A 13235-nucleotide genomic window follows, 5' to 3' on the forward strand; every position below is an offset into this window, starting at 1 on the left:
TGTTTAAGAATAATGGGTAAGCCATTTAGAACGGAGATAAGGAAACACTTTTTCACACAGAGAGTTGTGAGTCTGTGGAATTCTCTGCCTCAGAGGGCAGTGGAGGCCGGCTCTCTGGATAGTTTCAAGAGAGAGCTTGATAGGGCTTAAAGATAGCAGAGTCAGGGGATATGGGGATAGGGCAGGAACGGTGTACTGATTGGGGATGATCAGCCATGATCACATTGAATGACGGTGCTGACTGGAAGGGCCGAATGGCCTACTCCTGCCCCTGGCATCTATCGCCTACTGGCATTGTTTAAGCTGATCATTGTCCTCCATTCCACTGTCTACAACTTTGGCTGAGGAAGCCAAGGCCCAGATATGCAACATTACATCACTTGTGGGCAGCACTGTGACAAATTGGGTGACACAGTAGCGCACCATTGGTCTGGTCTCATAACACCAGAAACCTGTGTTTAATCCTGACTTCGGGTGCTGTCTGCTTGGAGTTTGCACATTCTCCCCGTAACTGTTTTTTTTTCCTCTGTGTGCTCTGATTTCCACTTACCTGCCAAAGACGTGCAGTTCTGTAGGTTAATCGGCCTCTCTAGCTTGCCCTTAGAGGGGGAGGATGCAGAGGTGGGGTAACATGGGACTCGGATGCATGGTTGATCGATGATCGGTGTGGACTCAGTGGGTCCAAAGCACCTGTTTCCATGCTGTTTTGTTCAATCAGTCAAAGGTTTGGCCAGTTTTGAAATCAAGAATCCCTGCGGCACGGTGGCGCAGTGGTAGAGTTGCTGCCTTACAGCGCTTGCAGCACCAGAGACCCGGGTTTGATCCCGACTACGGGTGCTGTCTGTACGGAGTTTGCACGTTCTCCCCGTGATCGCGTGGGTTTTCTCCAAGATCTTCGGTTTCCTCTCACACTCCAAAGACGTACCGGTGTGTAGGTTAATTGACTATTGCCGTATGTGTAAAATTGTCCCCAGTGTGTGCAGGATAGTGTTAATGTGCGGGGATCGCTGGTCAGTGTGGATTCGGCGGGAGGAAGGGCATGTTTCCTCGCTGTGTCTCTAAAACAAAACTACACTAAAAGAATAATCTCAACAAACCTGTGGTCCTGTCTCTTTAAGAACAAAGCAAGAAATGGCATTGACACTCAAAACATCCCACAGTGCAGTTACGTGCTATTGAAATGCAGACAGGGTTGCAAGGTCAAGAAATGCAAATATCAACATTTATGTGTGACAGAATCTCTCAAACAGCATAGAGGTAAACAGCAAATGGATAATGTGTTTCGCTGGAGTTTTTTTGAAGGGTGAATCAGGTCAGGTGTTTTGATGTTGAATCTGACCAAATAGATTAAGATAGACTGGTGGATGTGGAGAAATTGGACTTTTAACATATCTTTGATAAGGTGCCAAGCAATGGGTTATTTAAAAAAAAAGCTGTGCCAAAGGCAATAATGGTTTCAAATTGAGATGATAATCAGAGGTTCTATCTGCCCACAGGTCGACATTAAAGACTCTCACAGCATTTGTGAAGGTGTACATTAATTCATAGAAACATAGAAAAATAGGCGCAGGAGTAGGCCATTTGGCCCTTCGAGCCAGAACCGCCATTCAATATGATCATGGCTGATCATACAAAATCAGTACCCCGTTCCTGCTTTCTCCCCATATCCCTTGATTCTTTTAGCCCTGAGAGCTAAATCTAACTCCCTCGTGAAAGCATCCAGTGAATTGGCCTCCACTGCCTTCTGTGGCAGAGAATTCTACAGATTCACAACTCTCTGGGTGAAAACGTTTTTCCTCATCTCAGTCTACCTCTTATTCTTAAACTGTGACCCCTGGTTCTGGACTCCCCCAACATCGAAAAAAAAATCTTCAGCAAGGAAAAGTTAGTCTTCACCAAGTATGATTAAAATGGATGAATTGATTATTGATCAATAGGTCCCAATTCTCTGTTGTAAGTTTGGCTTGCTCTCTAAGTTTGGCACCCAGAATAGTTTATGTTGCATTATTGAAGTATTGAAGTAAATCACTGTCACCTGCAGTTTTTAGCTGCATTTTGCTTCAGCATTTCTGCATCTTCCTGTATTCCAACTGCTGAATTGGTCATGATTATTGCATGCACCCAAAACCTCTGTCCTACTTTGCAAACGCAGCCTTATTTCTCTATTTAAAAAGGCTGAAAATTTGCAAAACCAGCATCTAGCAGTTCCTTCCTACTCATTTACAGTATTACCTGAATTTTCAATTCAGATCTTCAACCTGCAGATTCTGATTCTCAGTCGGACCCATGGTATGATGGATGTGGGGGCAATGGATGTTTAGGAGGGTGTATGTATACCACAAAGGTCTTGCAATCTCCCACACACTTCTAGTGTTTGCTTTCCGACACAGAGCCAGTTTCGGATAATCCGATTTCTGCTTACTCTTGGAACTCACGGTGTATTGGCCATTCATCCGCACAGGGCCTGGACAAACGGCCAGTTAAAAATTGTGCAGGGTACTTCAAACATGTTGCTGCCATCAACATTCCCCACCGAGTCTCAGCACATCCTCTTCCACATTGTGAGTGCTGGGAGGTGGGGACGGACTATCACAAAGTGCGGTGGAGAAGAAGGGGATTGATGTGGGTTACAAAGTAATGGAAGAGGCACACGTGACTGCAGATGCCGGAATCTGTAGCAAAAAAGGGAGGGAAGCTTTTCAAAAAAAATTAAAAAATAGACTTTATTCAAGTAAAGTTCAATACAGGTACCGTGCAAACAATTCATCCGACATTCGTGGAGGCTAGACATACATTCCATACAGATCACCCAAATCACAATTTTACCCTCCACCCTTGCCACTCATGTGGCCCCACTGGTGTGAAATCCCTTCCCTCATTTTGAGGGAGGTCTCCACCACACCCTTCCCCCCAATGTCCAGCAGCGGAAGGACCATAGACTGTGGTCCTCCCCCACAAAGCCTGGGCGATGGCTGCACCGAGCTTCAGTGCGTCCCTCTGCACGTACTCCTGTAGGAACTCAGGCAGTGTCGGTGGAGTGAATGGGAACAGTTGTCACAGACTTGGCTGTCCTGGACCTCCTCTACTGCTAGGGTAAGGCCAAAGGCAAACTCAAGGAGAGCACCTCATATCCCTCCTGGGTAGTCTGCAACCCAATGGCATGATCATCAAATTCTCCATTTCAGATAACACACACCCTCTCCGTCCCTTTCTCTCCCCTCCTATCTAACCTGGTCTTCTCACACAACCCCTTCTTCCAACGCTACCCCCAGCCCCTTATCACCTTGTTTCTTCCCACCACCCCAACAAGTGGACCTCCATCCCTCCCCCACTACTGCTCACCCCTCCACTTCCTCTGTTGGTTCCATCGGCCACCAATCCTCATTGAGATACATTCTTCACCTTCCTTGCCGATCAGATTCCAAAATCTGAAGCTATTTTTATTTTAGCTTAGAGGTACAGCATTGAAACAGGCCATTCAGCCCACTGAGTCCACATTGATCACTGTGTGTAGGAAGAAACGGCAGATGCTAGTTTACACCAAAGACAGACTCAAAAAGCTGGAGTAACTCAGCTGGTCAGGCAGCATTTCTGGAGAGAAGGAATAGGTGACGTTTCAGGTCTCTTACCCATTGCATTACCAAAATGAAGAAGGGTTTCGGCCCAAAACGTTGCCTATTTTCTTCGCTCCATAGATGCTGCTGCACCCGCTGAGTTTCTCCAGCATTTTTGTGTACCTTTGATTATCCAGCATCTGCAGTTCCTTCTTAAACACCAAAATTAGTCTGTTCCATCTATGTCTTAATTAGGCTTACCACCTAAGTGGAAAATAATGTCTGCTCAAACATTTAATGGCAAACTGTTTTACTATTTTCAAATGTTTTATTTCCTCATTTTAGTGGTTCAGTATTGGAAAGATCAAGACATTACTGTTGCAAAAAGGTTTTACGGTTTAAGTGCTGAACAAGTCAAATGTTTTGGAAGCTAAGCAGAGGAACCAGTTTGGTCCTGCCAATTTCCTGTCTCAGATGTTCCCACGGCCCTTTGTAGGACCTCTTTAATATTTGTGTCATACCATAATAAGAAACACTGACAATGTGCAAAATTGCAAAACAATATAGTATGTCAGTTTCATATTGTTAGAACACTGTAAATCCAATCTTAAATGTTTTTCCCCTTTCTTTTCTTGATTTTGTTTCTTCCATCAAGTTTTGCATTCTTACATTCCTGTTGGAGTAGCTGCTGTGTTTTCCCGAAATCCTATTGCAGTCTTTTTAAACACTATCATCTGGAATGTGTTCCAACCGAATTGGACAGATCCCCTCGATGACTCAAAGAAATCGCAACCACAGTTAGATTAGATCTTGCCGAGAACAGTACACAAACTAACTCTTTGTTTAAAATAAAAGATAACAAAGACACTTGGAGCTTTTTTTTGGCATAATACATACACAAACCATTTCCTTCACTGGTGTGAAGACATCTTCAACAATAAAGCATCAATTTTTTTGTGAAAAATAGTCTAGTTTAGATTTCCCATTCGAGAAACTCATCGCACCATTAAAGGTAGACAAAAATGCTGGAGAAACTCAGCGGGTGAGGCGGCATCTATGGTGCGAAGGAAATAGGCAACGTTTTGGGTTGAAACCCTTCTTCAGACTATTAAACTTTCACACTATTAAACGTTGTTACTACTTTGTGAAAAACATTGGGAGTGTTTTCAAGTGGGAAACTAGGCAGACAATGTGCTTGCAGCAAACTCTCAAACACCAATGTAGAAACAAGGAACTCCAGTTGCCAGTTTGCACTAAAGGACGCAATCTCCTTAATTAAAATTAAATCAAATGCAACATTGGACAAATCCCCGGGGCCTGATCAGATATATCCGGGGACAATGTGGGAAACCAGAGAGGAAATTGCAAGAGCCCTGGTTGAAATTTACGAGTCATCCTTAAATACAGGAGAGGTGCCAGAAGACTGGAGGGTGGCAAATGACTGCAACTCGCGAGAATAAGAAGGGGGATGATGGATTTGACTTATGGAGAAAGAGGGGGAATAAAGAGGGGGAACACAGAGACTTGTAGCTGTGGAATAGATTGCATGACCTTGCAATGTCCCAACATTCCTTCTAACCAATGGTGCATATCTAGAAGTGCTGCCGCTGTTCAGAAGTAGGAAATGCAGGGGCCAGTCGGGATGTAGAAAGTTCTCACTGGATTTATTTTTAACTAACCAAATAATGTGTATTTGTTTTTGTGAAGGTGATTGAGGAGGCTTGGACTTTTGATTGAGGAGGATGTTGTGAAGATGTTGGCAGGCACACCCAGTATCACTTATTTGCTGATTTACAAAGAGAATTAATGCAACCAAACAGATCATTTTTTTATGTAAGGAAGACAAAAATGCTGGAGAAACTCAGCGGGTGAGGCAGCATCTATGGAGCGAAGGAAATAGGCAACGTTTCGGGCCGAAACCCTTCTTCAGACTACTTTGCTCCATAGATGCTGCCTCACCCGCAGAGTTTCTCCAGCATTTCTGTCTACCTTTGATTTTCCAGCATCTGCAGTTCCTTCTTAAACATACTTTTATGTAATAAGTAATTCGAATTTGGAAGGGTCTCAACCCGAAACGTCACCCATTCTTTCTCTCCAGAGATGCTGCCTGTCCCGCTGAGTTACGGCAGCATTTTGTGTCTATCTTGGGTGTAAACCAGCATCTGCAGGTGTCAGGAGTGGAACTTGAACACAGAATCAGCTGACTCAGTTGTTACCATTCTTCAAACTCACGTTTTAAATAAAATAATTGATGTATCAGTCTAATAAACTCAGGTGGTGATTAGAAATTATTGTCATTTGAAGCAAAATGTTAACAGTTTGGTATTTTTACCGTCCGTTTATTGATACTCACAGTAAAATAGAAGCATATTGAAGAGTGCAAGAAGCTTTGAGCTAAATCAGTGCAAGTCAGAAGATAATCATTGCTCAAAATGGGAATGTATGCAGCAGAGGCTATTAGGATTTGATTTAAATTCAAAACATTTGTAAATAGAATTACTGAGTTGTTACAATGGGCATTCAACCCTGGTATAGCAGATTCTTGAATCTGGAGGAAAAAACCCAAAGTGCTGGAAGAATGCAGTGGGTCGGGCAGCATCTGTGGAGGGAAGTGAACAGTCAACATTTCCCGTCGGGAATCTTCCTCTGGACAGAAGGCATAAAGGAAAGGTCCCTAGAAAAAGGTGAAGATGGTTGCGGAAAGAGCTGTCACGTCGAGAGTCAAGAGTGTTTTATTGTCATGTGCCTTAGATAGAACTATGAAATTCTTACTTGCAGCAGCACAACAGAATATGTAAACATAGAACACTGCAAACAATATAATAAACGAGAAAAGAAAAGAAAAGAGGAACGTGATAGGTGGCATAGAGTCATAGAGTCATAGAGTCATGAAGTGTTGAAACAGGCCATTTGGCCCACCTATCCCACACTGACCAACAATGTCCCAGTCACACAAGTCCCACCTGACCATGTTTGGTCCATATCCCTCCAAACCTGTCCTATCCATGTACCTGTCCAACAGCTTCTTAAATATTGGGATGGTCCCAGCCTCAACTACCTCCACTGGCAGCTTGTTCCATACAACCTACCACCCACTGTGTGAAAAAGTTAACCCTCGGATTCCTATTGAATCTTTTCCCCTTCACCTTCACCTCTGGTCCTCGAGTCACCTACACTGGGCAAGAGGCTCTGTGCATCTGCCCGATCTTTTCCTCGCATTGAAGTTGGGGTTAGGTGAGGTGGGTCGGATGGAGTTAGGTGGGGGAGAGAAATGTTGGGTTAACAACTGAGCCTTATAACATGGTGGTTTGAGGCCACCAGGGACTGCAGATGCTGGAAGCTGATGGGAAAAGGAGGTGAAGAACCATACCAAAGAGGGAACGTGGGTTGGGCAGATGACAACTGTGGGGGGCAGGGGACTGAGGGTAGGGGTGATGGTGTGGAGATGAAGCAGGATGAGGGGGCTTGGTGGTGTTGTAATAGAAACAGAAACATGGAAACATAGAAAATAAATGCAGCAGTCGGCCATTCGGTCGTTTGAGCCAGCACAACTATTCAATATGATCGTGGCCAATCATCCAACATCAGTACCCCGTTCCTGCTTTCTCCCCATATCCCCTGATTCCATTAGCCCTAAAAGTTAAGTCTAACTCTCTCTTGAAAGCATCCAGTGAATTGGCCTCCACTGCCTTCTGTGGCAAATAATTCCACAGATTCACAACTCTCTGGGTGAAAACATTTTTCCTCATCTCAGTCCCGTGGTCAAAGGAAGAGCGTTCACGTCGCGGCCCTGTTTCCACCAATCTTTCCACCGCCAGGTACAAGAAGCAACAAGACCGACGCCCTTGTATGCAGTTGCCGAGAAGTGTGGTCAGTTCTGGCTGAACAAATTCTAATCATGTGTGTGGACTTGATAAGAAGAAGATCTCAGTCCTAAATGGCCTACCCCTTATTCTTACACTGTGATCCTGGTTCTGGACTCCCCCAACATCGGGAACATTTTTTCTGCATCTAGCCTGTCCAATCCCTTATGAATTTTAGATGTTGTGAAGGGTATACAGTTGCTCCCCGATTTACGATGATTCGACTTGCGATATTTCGACTTAAAATAGGCAAATGGTCGGCAACAGCAGCGAGCCGCATGTCACTTCCGGTCACGTGATCACAATGTATTAAATGCGTTTTTAACTTGCGATATTTTCGGTTTATGATAGGTTTATCGGAAAACGTAACCCCATCATAGGTCGAGGAGCAGCTGAATACGGGAGGATCTGCAAGGGTAGAGGGACTGGGGGGGGGAAGTAGATTACCTAAAATGATAAAATTACGCAATTCAATATTCATTGTAGAATATTGAGGGAGAACATGTGGTGCGGTTCCTTGAATTTATGTTTGGACTCTTGCTATTGTGTTTAGAGGCCGAGGACATGCAGGTCAGCATGGGAATGGGGAGGGGGATGAAGTGGCTAGCAACCAGCAGCTTTATATGTGACTATGGCTGAAGAAGGGTCTCGACCCCTAAACGTCACCCATTCAAGTCAAGTCAAGTCAAGTCAAGAGAGTTAATTGTCATGTGTCCCAGATAGCACAATGTCACCCAATCCTTATCCCCAGAGATGCTGCCTGTCACGCTGAGTTACTGGAACATGCTGATCCTGCACTTTGATCTCCTGGCCTCTAAACATCTCAGCTGGCCATTAAACGACAAGGAATGTCAGACAAATGTCAGAGCATAATGTCTTATCCAATTAGGATAATCGGTGGCCGATTAGGTGGCCGATTGCGAAAAGGGGAGATGCAACGAGACCTGGGTGTCATGGTACATCAGTCATTAAAAGTAGGCATGCAGGTGCAGCAGGCAGTGAAGAAAGCGAATGGTGTGTTAGCTTTCATGGCAAAAGGATTTGAGTATAGGAGCAGGGAGGTTCTACTGCAGTTGTACAGGGTCTTGGTGAGACCACACCTGGAGTATTGCGTACAGTTTTGGTCTCCAAATCTGAGGAAAGACATTCTTGCCATAGAGGGAGTACAGAGAAGGTTCACCAGACTGATTCCTGGGATGTCAGAACTGTCTTATGAAGAACGACTGGATAGACTCGGCTTGTACTCGCTTGAATTTAGAAGATTGAGGGGGGATCTTATAGAAACTTACAAAATTCTTAAGGGGTTGGACAGGCTAGATGCAGGAAGATTGTTCCCGATGTTGGGGAAGTCCAGGACAAGGGGTCACAGTTTAAAGATAAGGGGGAAATCTTTTCGGACCGAGATGAGAAAAACATTTTTCACACAGAGAGTGGTGAATCTGTGGAATTCTCTGCCACAGAGGGTAGTTGAGGCCAGTTCATTGGCTATATTTAAGAGGGTTAGATGAGGCCCTTGTGGCTAAAGGGATCAGGGGGTATGGAGAGAAGGCAGGTACAGGATACTGAGTTGGATGATCAGCCATGATCATATTGAATGGCAGTGCAGGCTCGAAGGGCCATACGGCCTACTCATGCACCTATTTTCTATGTTTCTATGTCTTGGATGTGGAGGCCAGTGTGGTGAAAGGTAAGAACCACAGGAAGACTATCCCTGTTCTCTCTGGGTTAAAAGGAGGAGGGGACAGCATGAGAGCAGAACTGAGGGGTATGGAGGAGATGCGGGTGTAGGCACCATCAATCGCAGTGGAGGAGGAGACCGATTTCATGAAGAAAGACCTATAATATTCTGGAGACAAAGGCCTCATCCCGAGAACAGGTGAGCTGGAGACAGAGACACTGAGAGAAAGGAGTGCCAGACTTACAAGAGAGAGAGGATAAGAGGAGATGTAGACTAGGTAGACACAATATGCTGGAGTAACGCAACGGGACAGGCAGCATCTCTGGAGAGAAGGAATGGGTGACGTTTCGGGTCGAGACCCTTCTTCAGACTGAGTTCAGAGAGACGGGTAAGGAGTGAAATTGAGACATCAAAGAGATAAGGGATGGGAAAGGTGATTGTTGTAGGGGCAAACGGAAACCCGGGGGGGGGGGGCAGAGGGGACATGTGTGTGTGTGTGTGTGTGTGTGTGTGTGTGTGTGTGTGTGTGTGTGTGTGTGTGTGTGTGTGTGTGTGTGTGTGTGTGTGTGTGTGCGTGTGTGCGTGTGTGTGTGTGTGTGTGTGTGTGTGTGTGGTGTGTGTGTGTGTGTGTGCGTGCGTGTGTGTGTGTGAGAGTGTGTGTGCGTGTGTGTGCGTGCGTGAGTGCGTGCGTGCGTGTGTGTGCGTGCGCGCTTGTGTGTGCGTGCGTGCGTGCGTGTGTGCGTGTGTGTGTGTGTGTGCGTGTGTGTGTGTGTGTGTGTGTGTGTGTGTGTGTGTGTGTGTGTGTGTGTGTGTGTGTGTGTGTGTGTGTGTGTGTGTGCGTGTGTGTGTGTGTGTGAGTGTGCGCACGCGCGCGTGTCCGCCCAAAAATTGTGTCCCCCGTCCCCTCCATGTTTTGATAGTGAGTTCCGTTCTTGGTTAGGGGAAGTTGACAACGAGGCATAGAAAGATAAAATTTAATCAGGAGGACAGTCAGATTGGTCGGAGAATCAAGACGGTGGAGTGATGGAGAGAAACGGAAAGCAAAGGGTTACTTGAAGTTAGAGAAGTCAATATTCATACTGGTGGGTTGTAAGCTGCCCAAGTGAAACATGAGAATCAATGGGTTTGTATAAATGTCAGTTGATTGTTTGTCTCCTGAGATAGAGACAGGTAGACATATAAAAGGGAGAGGGATGTTGGAAATTGTCCAAGTGGATTTGCAGCGTGGACATCAGTGTTGAGTGATGACCATGCAATAACAGAAGCCTTACAACAAGATAAAGATCCAAAGACTTTAACTACATAGCAAGCATGACTTCACACTTGCACGTTCAACTTACTCTAAAGGAATCCAGCAAGCAGTGCGAACTGAAAAGCTAGTGGGTGTAACTACAGAAGCATGACTCATGAAATGAGTGACACTAATCTACAATCAGTGGCAAAGTTGATGGAATTGACCGGTTCTGCATGGGCGCAGGAGGCAGCACCAATGCAGTCATTGACGTAGCGGAGTTTGTGCCGAGTAGGTTTGGGAACAAAGAATGCTCCACATAGCCAGCGAAGAGGTTGGCAGGAGTTATTGGGAGAAGGCAGGAAAATGGGGTTATGAGGGTGAGATAGATCAGCCATGATTGAATGGCAGAGTAGGCTTAATGGACCGAATGGACTAATTCTGCTCCTATCACTTATGGCCTTATGATCTTATAACGAGACAGGTATCGCTGTAGCCCATGGGAGTGTAGAAAGTGGGAGACAAAATTGGAAAGACAAGTTCTCAGGGGTAAGCTCAATTTCCGTGTGGCAGAGGAGGGGAACTATTTGGATCTATGTTCTAGAGATACATGTAGAGCCCCAACAGCTTCCTGATGGAGAATGGGAAAGTACAGAGACTGAATGTCCATGGTGAAGATGAGATGGTGCAGCTGAGTAATTACTTACTGAGATAGTGGAGAGCATACAAGGTGTCCTAGAGCTACAGAGCCGGTAGCTACAAGGTTAGAGGAGATCTCCTGCTCTTTCTCCATTGCCCTGGAAATTATTTTTATTTCCATATCCCTTTGCGACAGCCCTGGCCACTTCTCCTCTCACAGTCCACTTTGCACTCCCTATTTTACAGGCAGTTAGTTTCAGATCATAAACCTTCCTCTAGCCTTGTGGCTTGTGTGTCTGTCTTCAGGGTAAGCTAGCATCTGTAGTCCCTTCATACACATTTGAACCGTTATTTAGTTTTTAGATTTAGTTTTGGAGTTACATAGTGAAAACAGGCCCTATGGCCCACTGAGTCCGCATGACCAGCGATCCCCGCACACTAACACTACCCTACATGCACTGGGGACAATTTAACATTAATACCAAGCCAATTAACCTACAAACCTGCACGTCTTTGGAGTGTGGGAGGAAACCGATGATCTCGGAGAAAACCAACGCAGGTCACGGGAAAAACGTACAACAGTACCTGTAGTCTAGAATGATGATAAGGTGCCGCAAGTGTGGCTGCTAAGGAAGATGAGAGCCCATGGCATCGAAGGGCAGATACTAGCATGGATAGCAGGTGGGCTGGATAAGAGAAGGAAAAGAGTGGCTATAAAGGGGGCTTTTCCTGGATGGCTGGCAGTGACTATCTTCTGATGGGATTGGTTTCCCTTCTCCAAACCAGTCATGATCTCGACTGACTGAATTCTTATGAAAATAATTTGTTCCCTTTAAGTGCATTTAACCAAGCCTCGATGGTTGCTTGTACATTTTCCTTTGAACCAAGATCAACATTATCGAGTGTTGATATACAGCGTTCTGTGGTGTTGATTTACCAAACTAGTTCCACTCTAGAAAATGGTTTAATGAAGTGAAGTTTCTTAAACCAACAAGTCTGGGATAAAGGCATGATGAGTATTTCAGAGCAATGTATTCCACTGCCATGTTATATATTTAATGAAAAATGGATTCTTAAATCAAGGACATATATTCTAAAGTCAATGAAGATAAAGCAAAGATTTCTAAATCAATCATTAGTCAGTCAGTTAACACACCCTGCGTGAGAGAATTCATCTTTGCCCAGTATGTGTACTGTGGGCATCGGGCATAAGGATGGCCACAATGGCGCAGTAGCACGGTGGCGCAGCGGTAGAGTTGCTGCTTTACAGCGCTTGCAGCGCTGGAGACCCAGGTTCGATCCCAACTACGGAGTGTCTGTAGGGAGTTTGTACATTCTCCCCGTGGCTGCGTGGGCTCTCTCCGATATCTTCAGTTTCCTCCCACACTCCAAAGACGTACAGGTTTGTAGGTTAATTGGCCTGGTTTATCTGTAAATAGTCCCTCGTGAGTGTAGGGTAGTGTTAATGTGCGGGGATCGCTGGTCGGGGGGCCAAAGGGCCTGTTTCTGTGCTGTATCTCTAAACTAAACTAAACTAAAATCTAAACTTCAGATAAGACCCAGAGCACAAGTCTAAATACACTTCACAGTCAAGGGAATAGAATGAGTGTATTGACATGGGTAGAAGAAAGATACCAGGAGAAACAATAACAGAGCATGGCAAGATCTCTCACTTTCACAGTACAGTTTAATACAATTTAGCATTAGAAGTGTGCTAGGTGAAACTGTTAGTCAGGTTTCCATGGGGCAAGGATCGAGTGGAGTGGGAAGAAGTAGAATGGTTGGACACAATGAAAGCACCACTCTCTATTTACCCCACAATGTTGCAGCTGGTAGAGCTGTTACCTCACGGTGCCAGACACCCAGGTTCATTCCTGACCTTAGGTGCAATCCTGACCTTGGGTGCTGTGTGTGCGTCGGGTTTGCACATTCTTTTTAGTTCAGTTCAGTTTAGAGATACAGCGCGGAAACAGGCCCTTTGTCCCACCGAGTTCGCGCAGACCAGCAATTCCCGCACACATTAACACTGCCCTGCACACTCTAGGGACAATTTACAATCTGACCAACCCAATTAACCTGGAAACCTGCACGTCCTTGCAGTGTGGGAAGAAACCGGAGTTCCCGGAGAAAACCCATGCAGGTCACGGGAAGAACGTACAATCTCGGTACAGACAGCACCCGTAGTCAGGATTGGACCCCGAGTCTCTGTCGCTGTAGGGCAGCAACTCTACCGCTGCATGTCGCTGGAGTGAGTCAGTAGATAACATGCA

Source organism: Leucoraja erinacea, chromosome 2 (assembly GCF_028641065.1).
Source record: "Leucoraja erinacea ecotype New England chromosome 2, Leri_hhj_1, whole genome shotgun sequence".
NCBI classification, from domain to species: Eukaryota; Metazoa; Chordata; class Chondrichthyes; order Rajiformes; family Rajidae; genus Leucoraja; species Leucoraja erinaceus.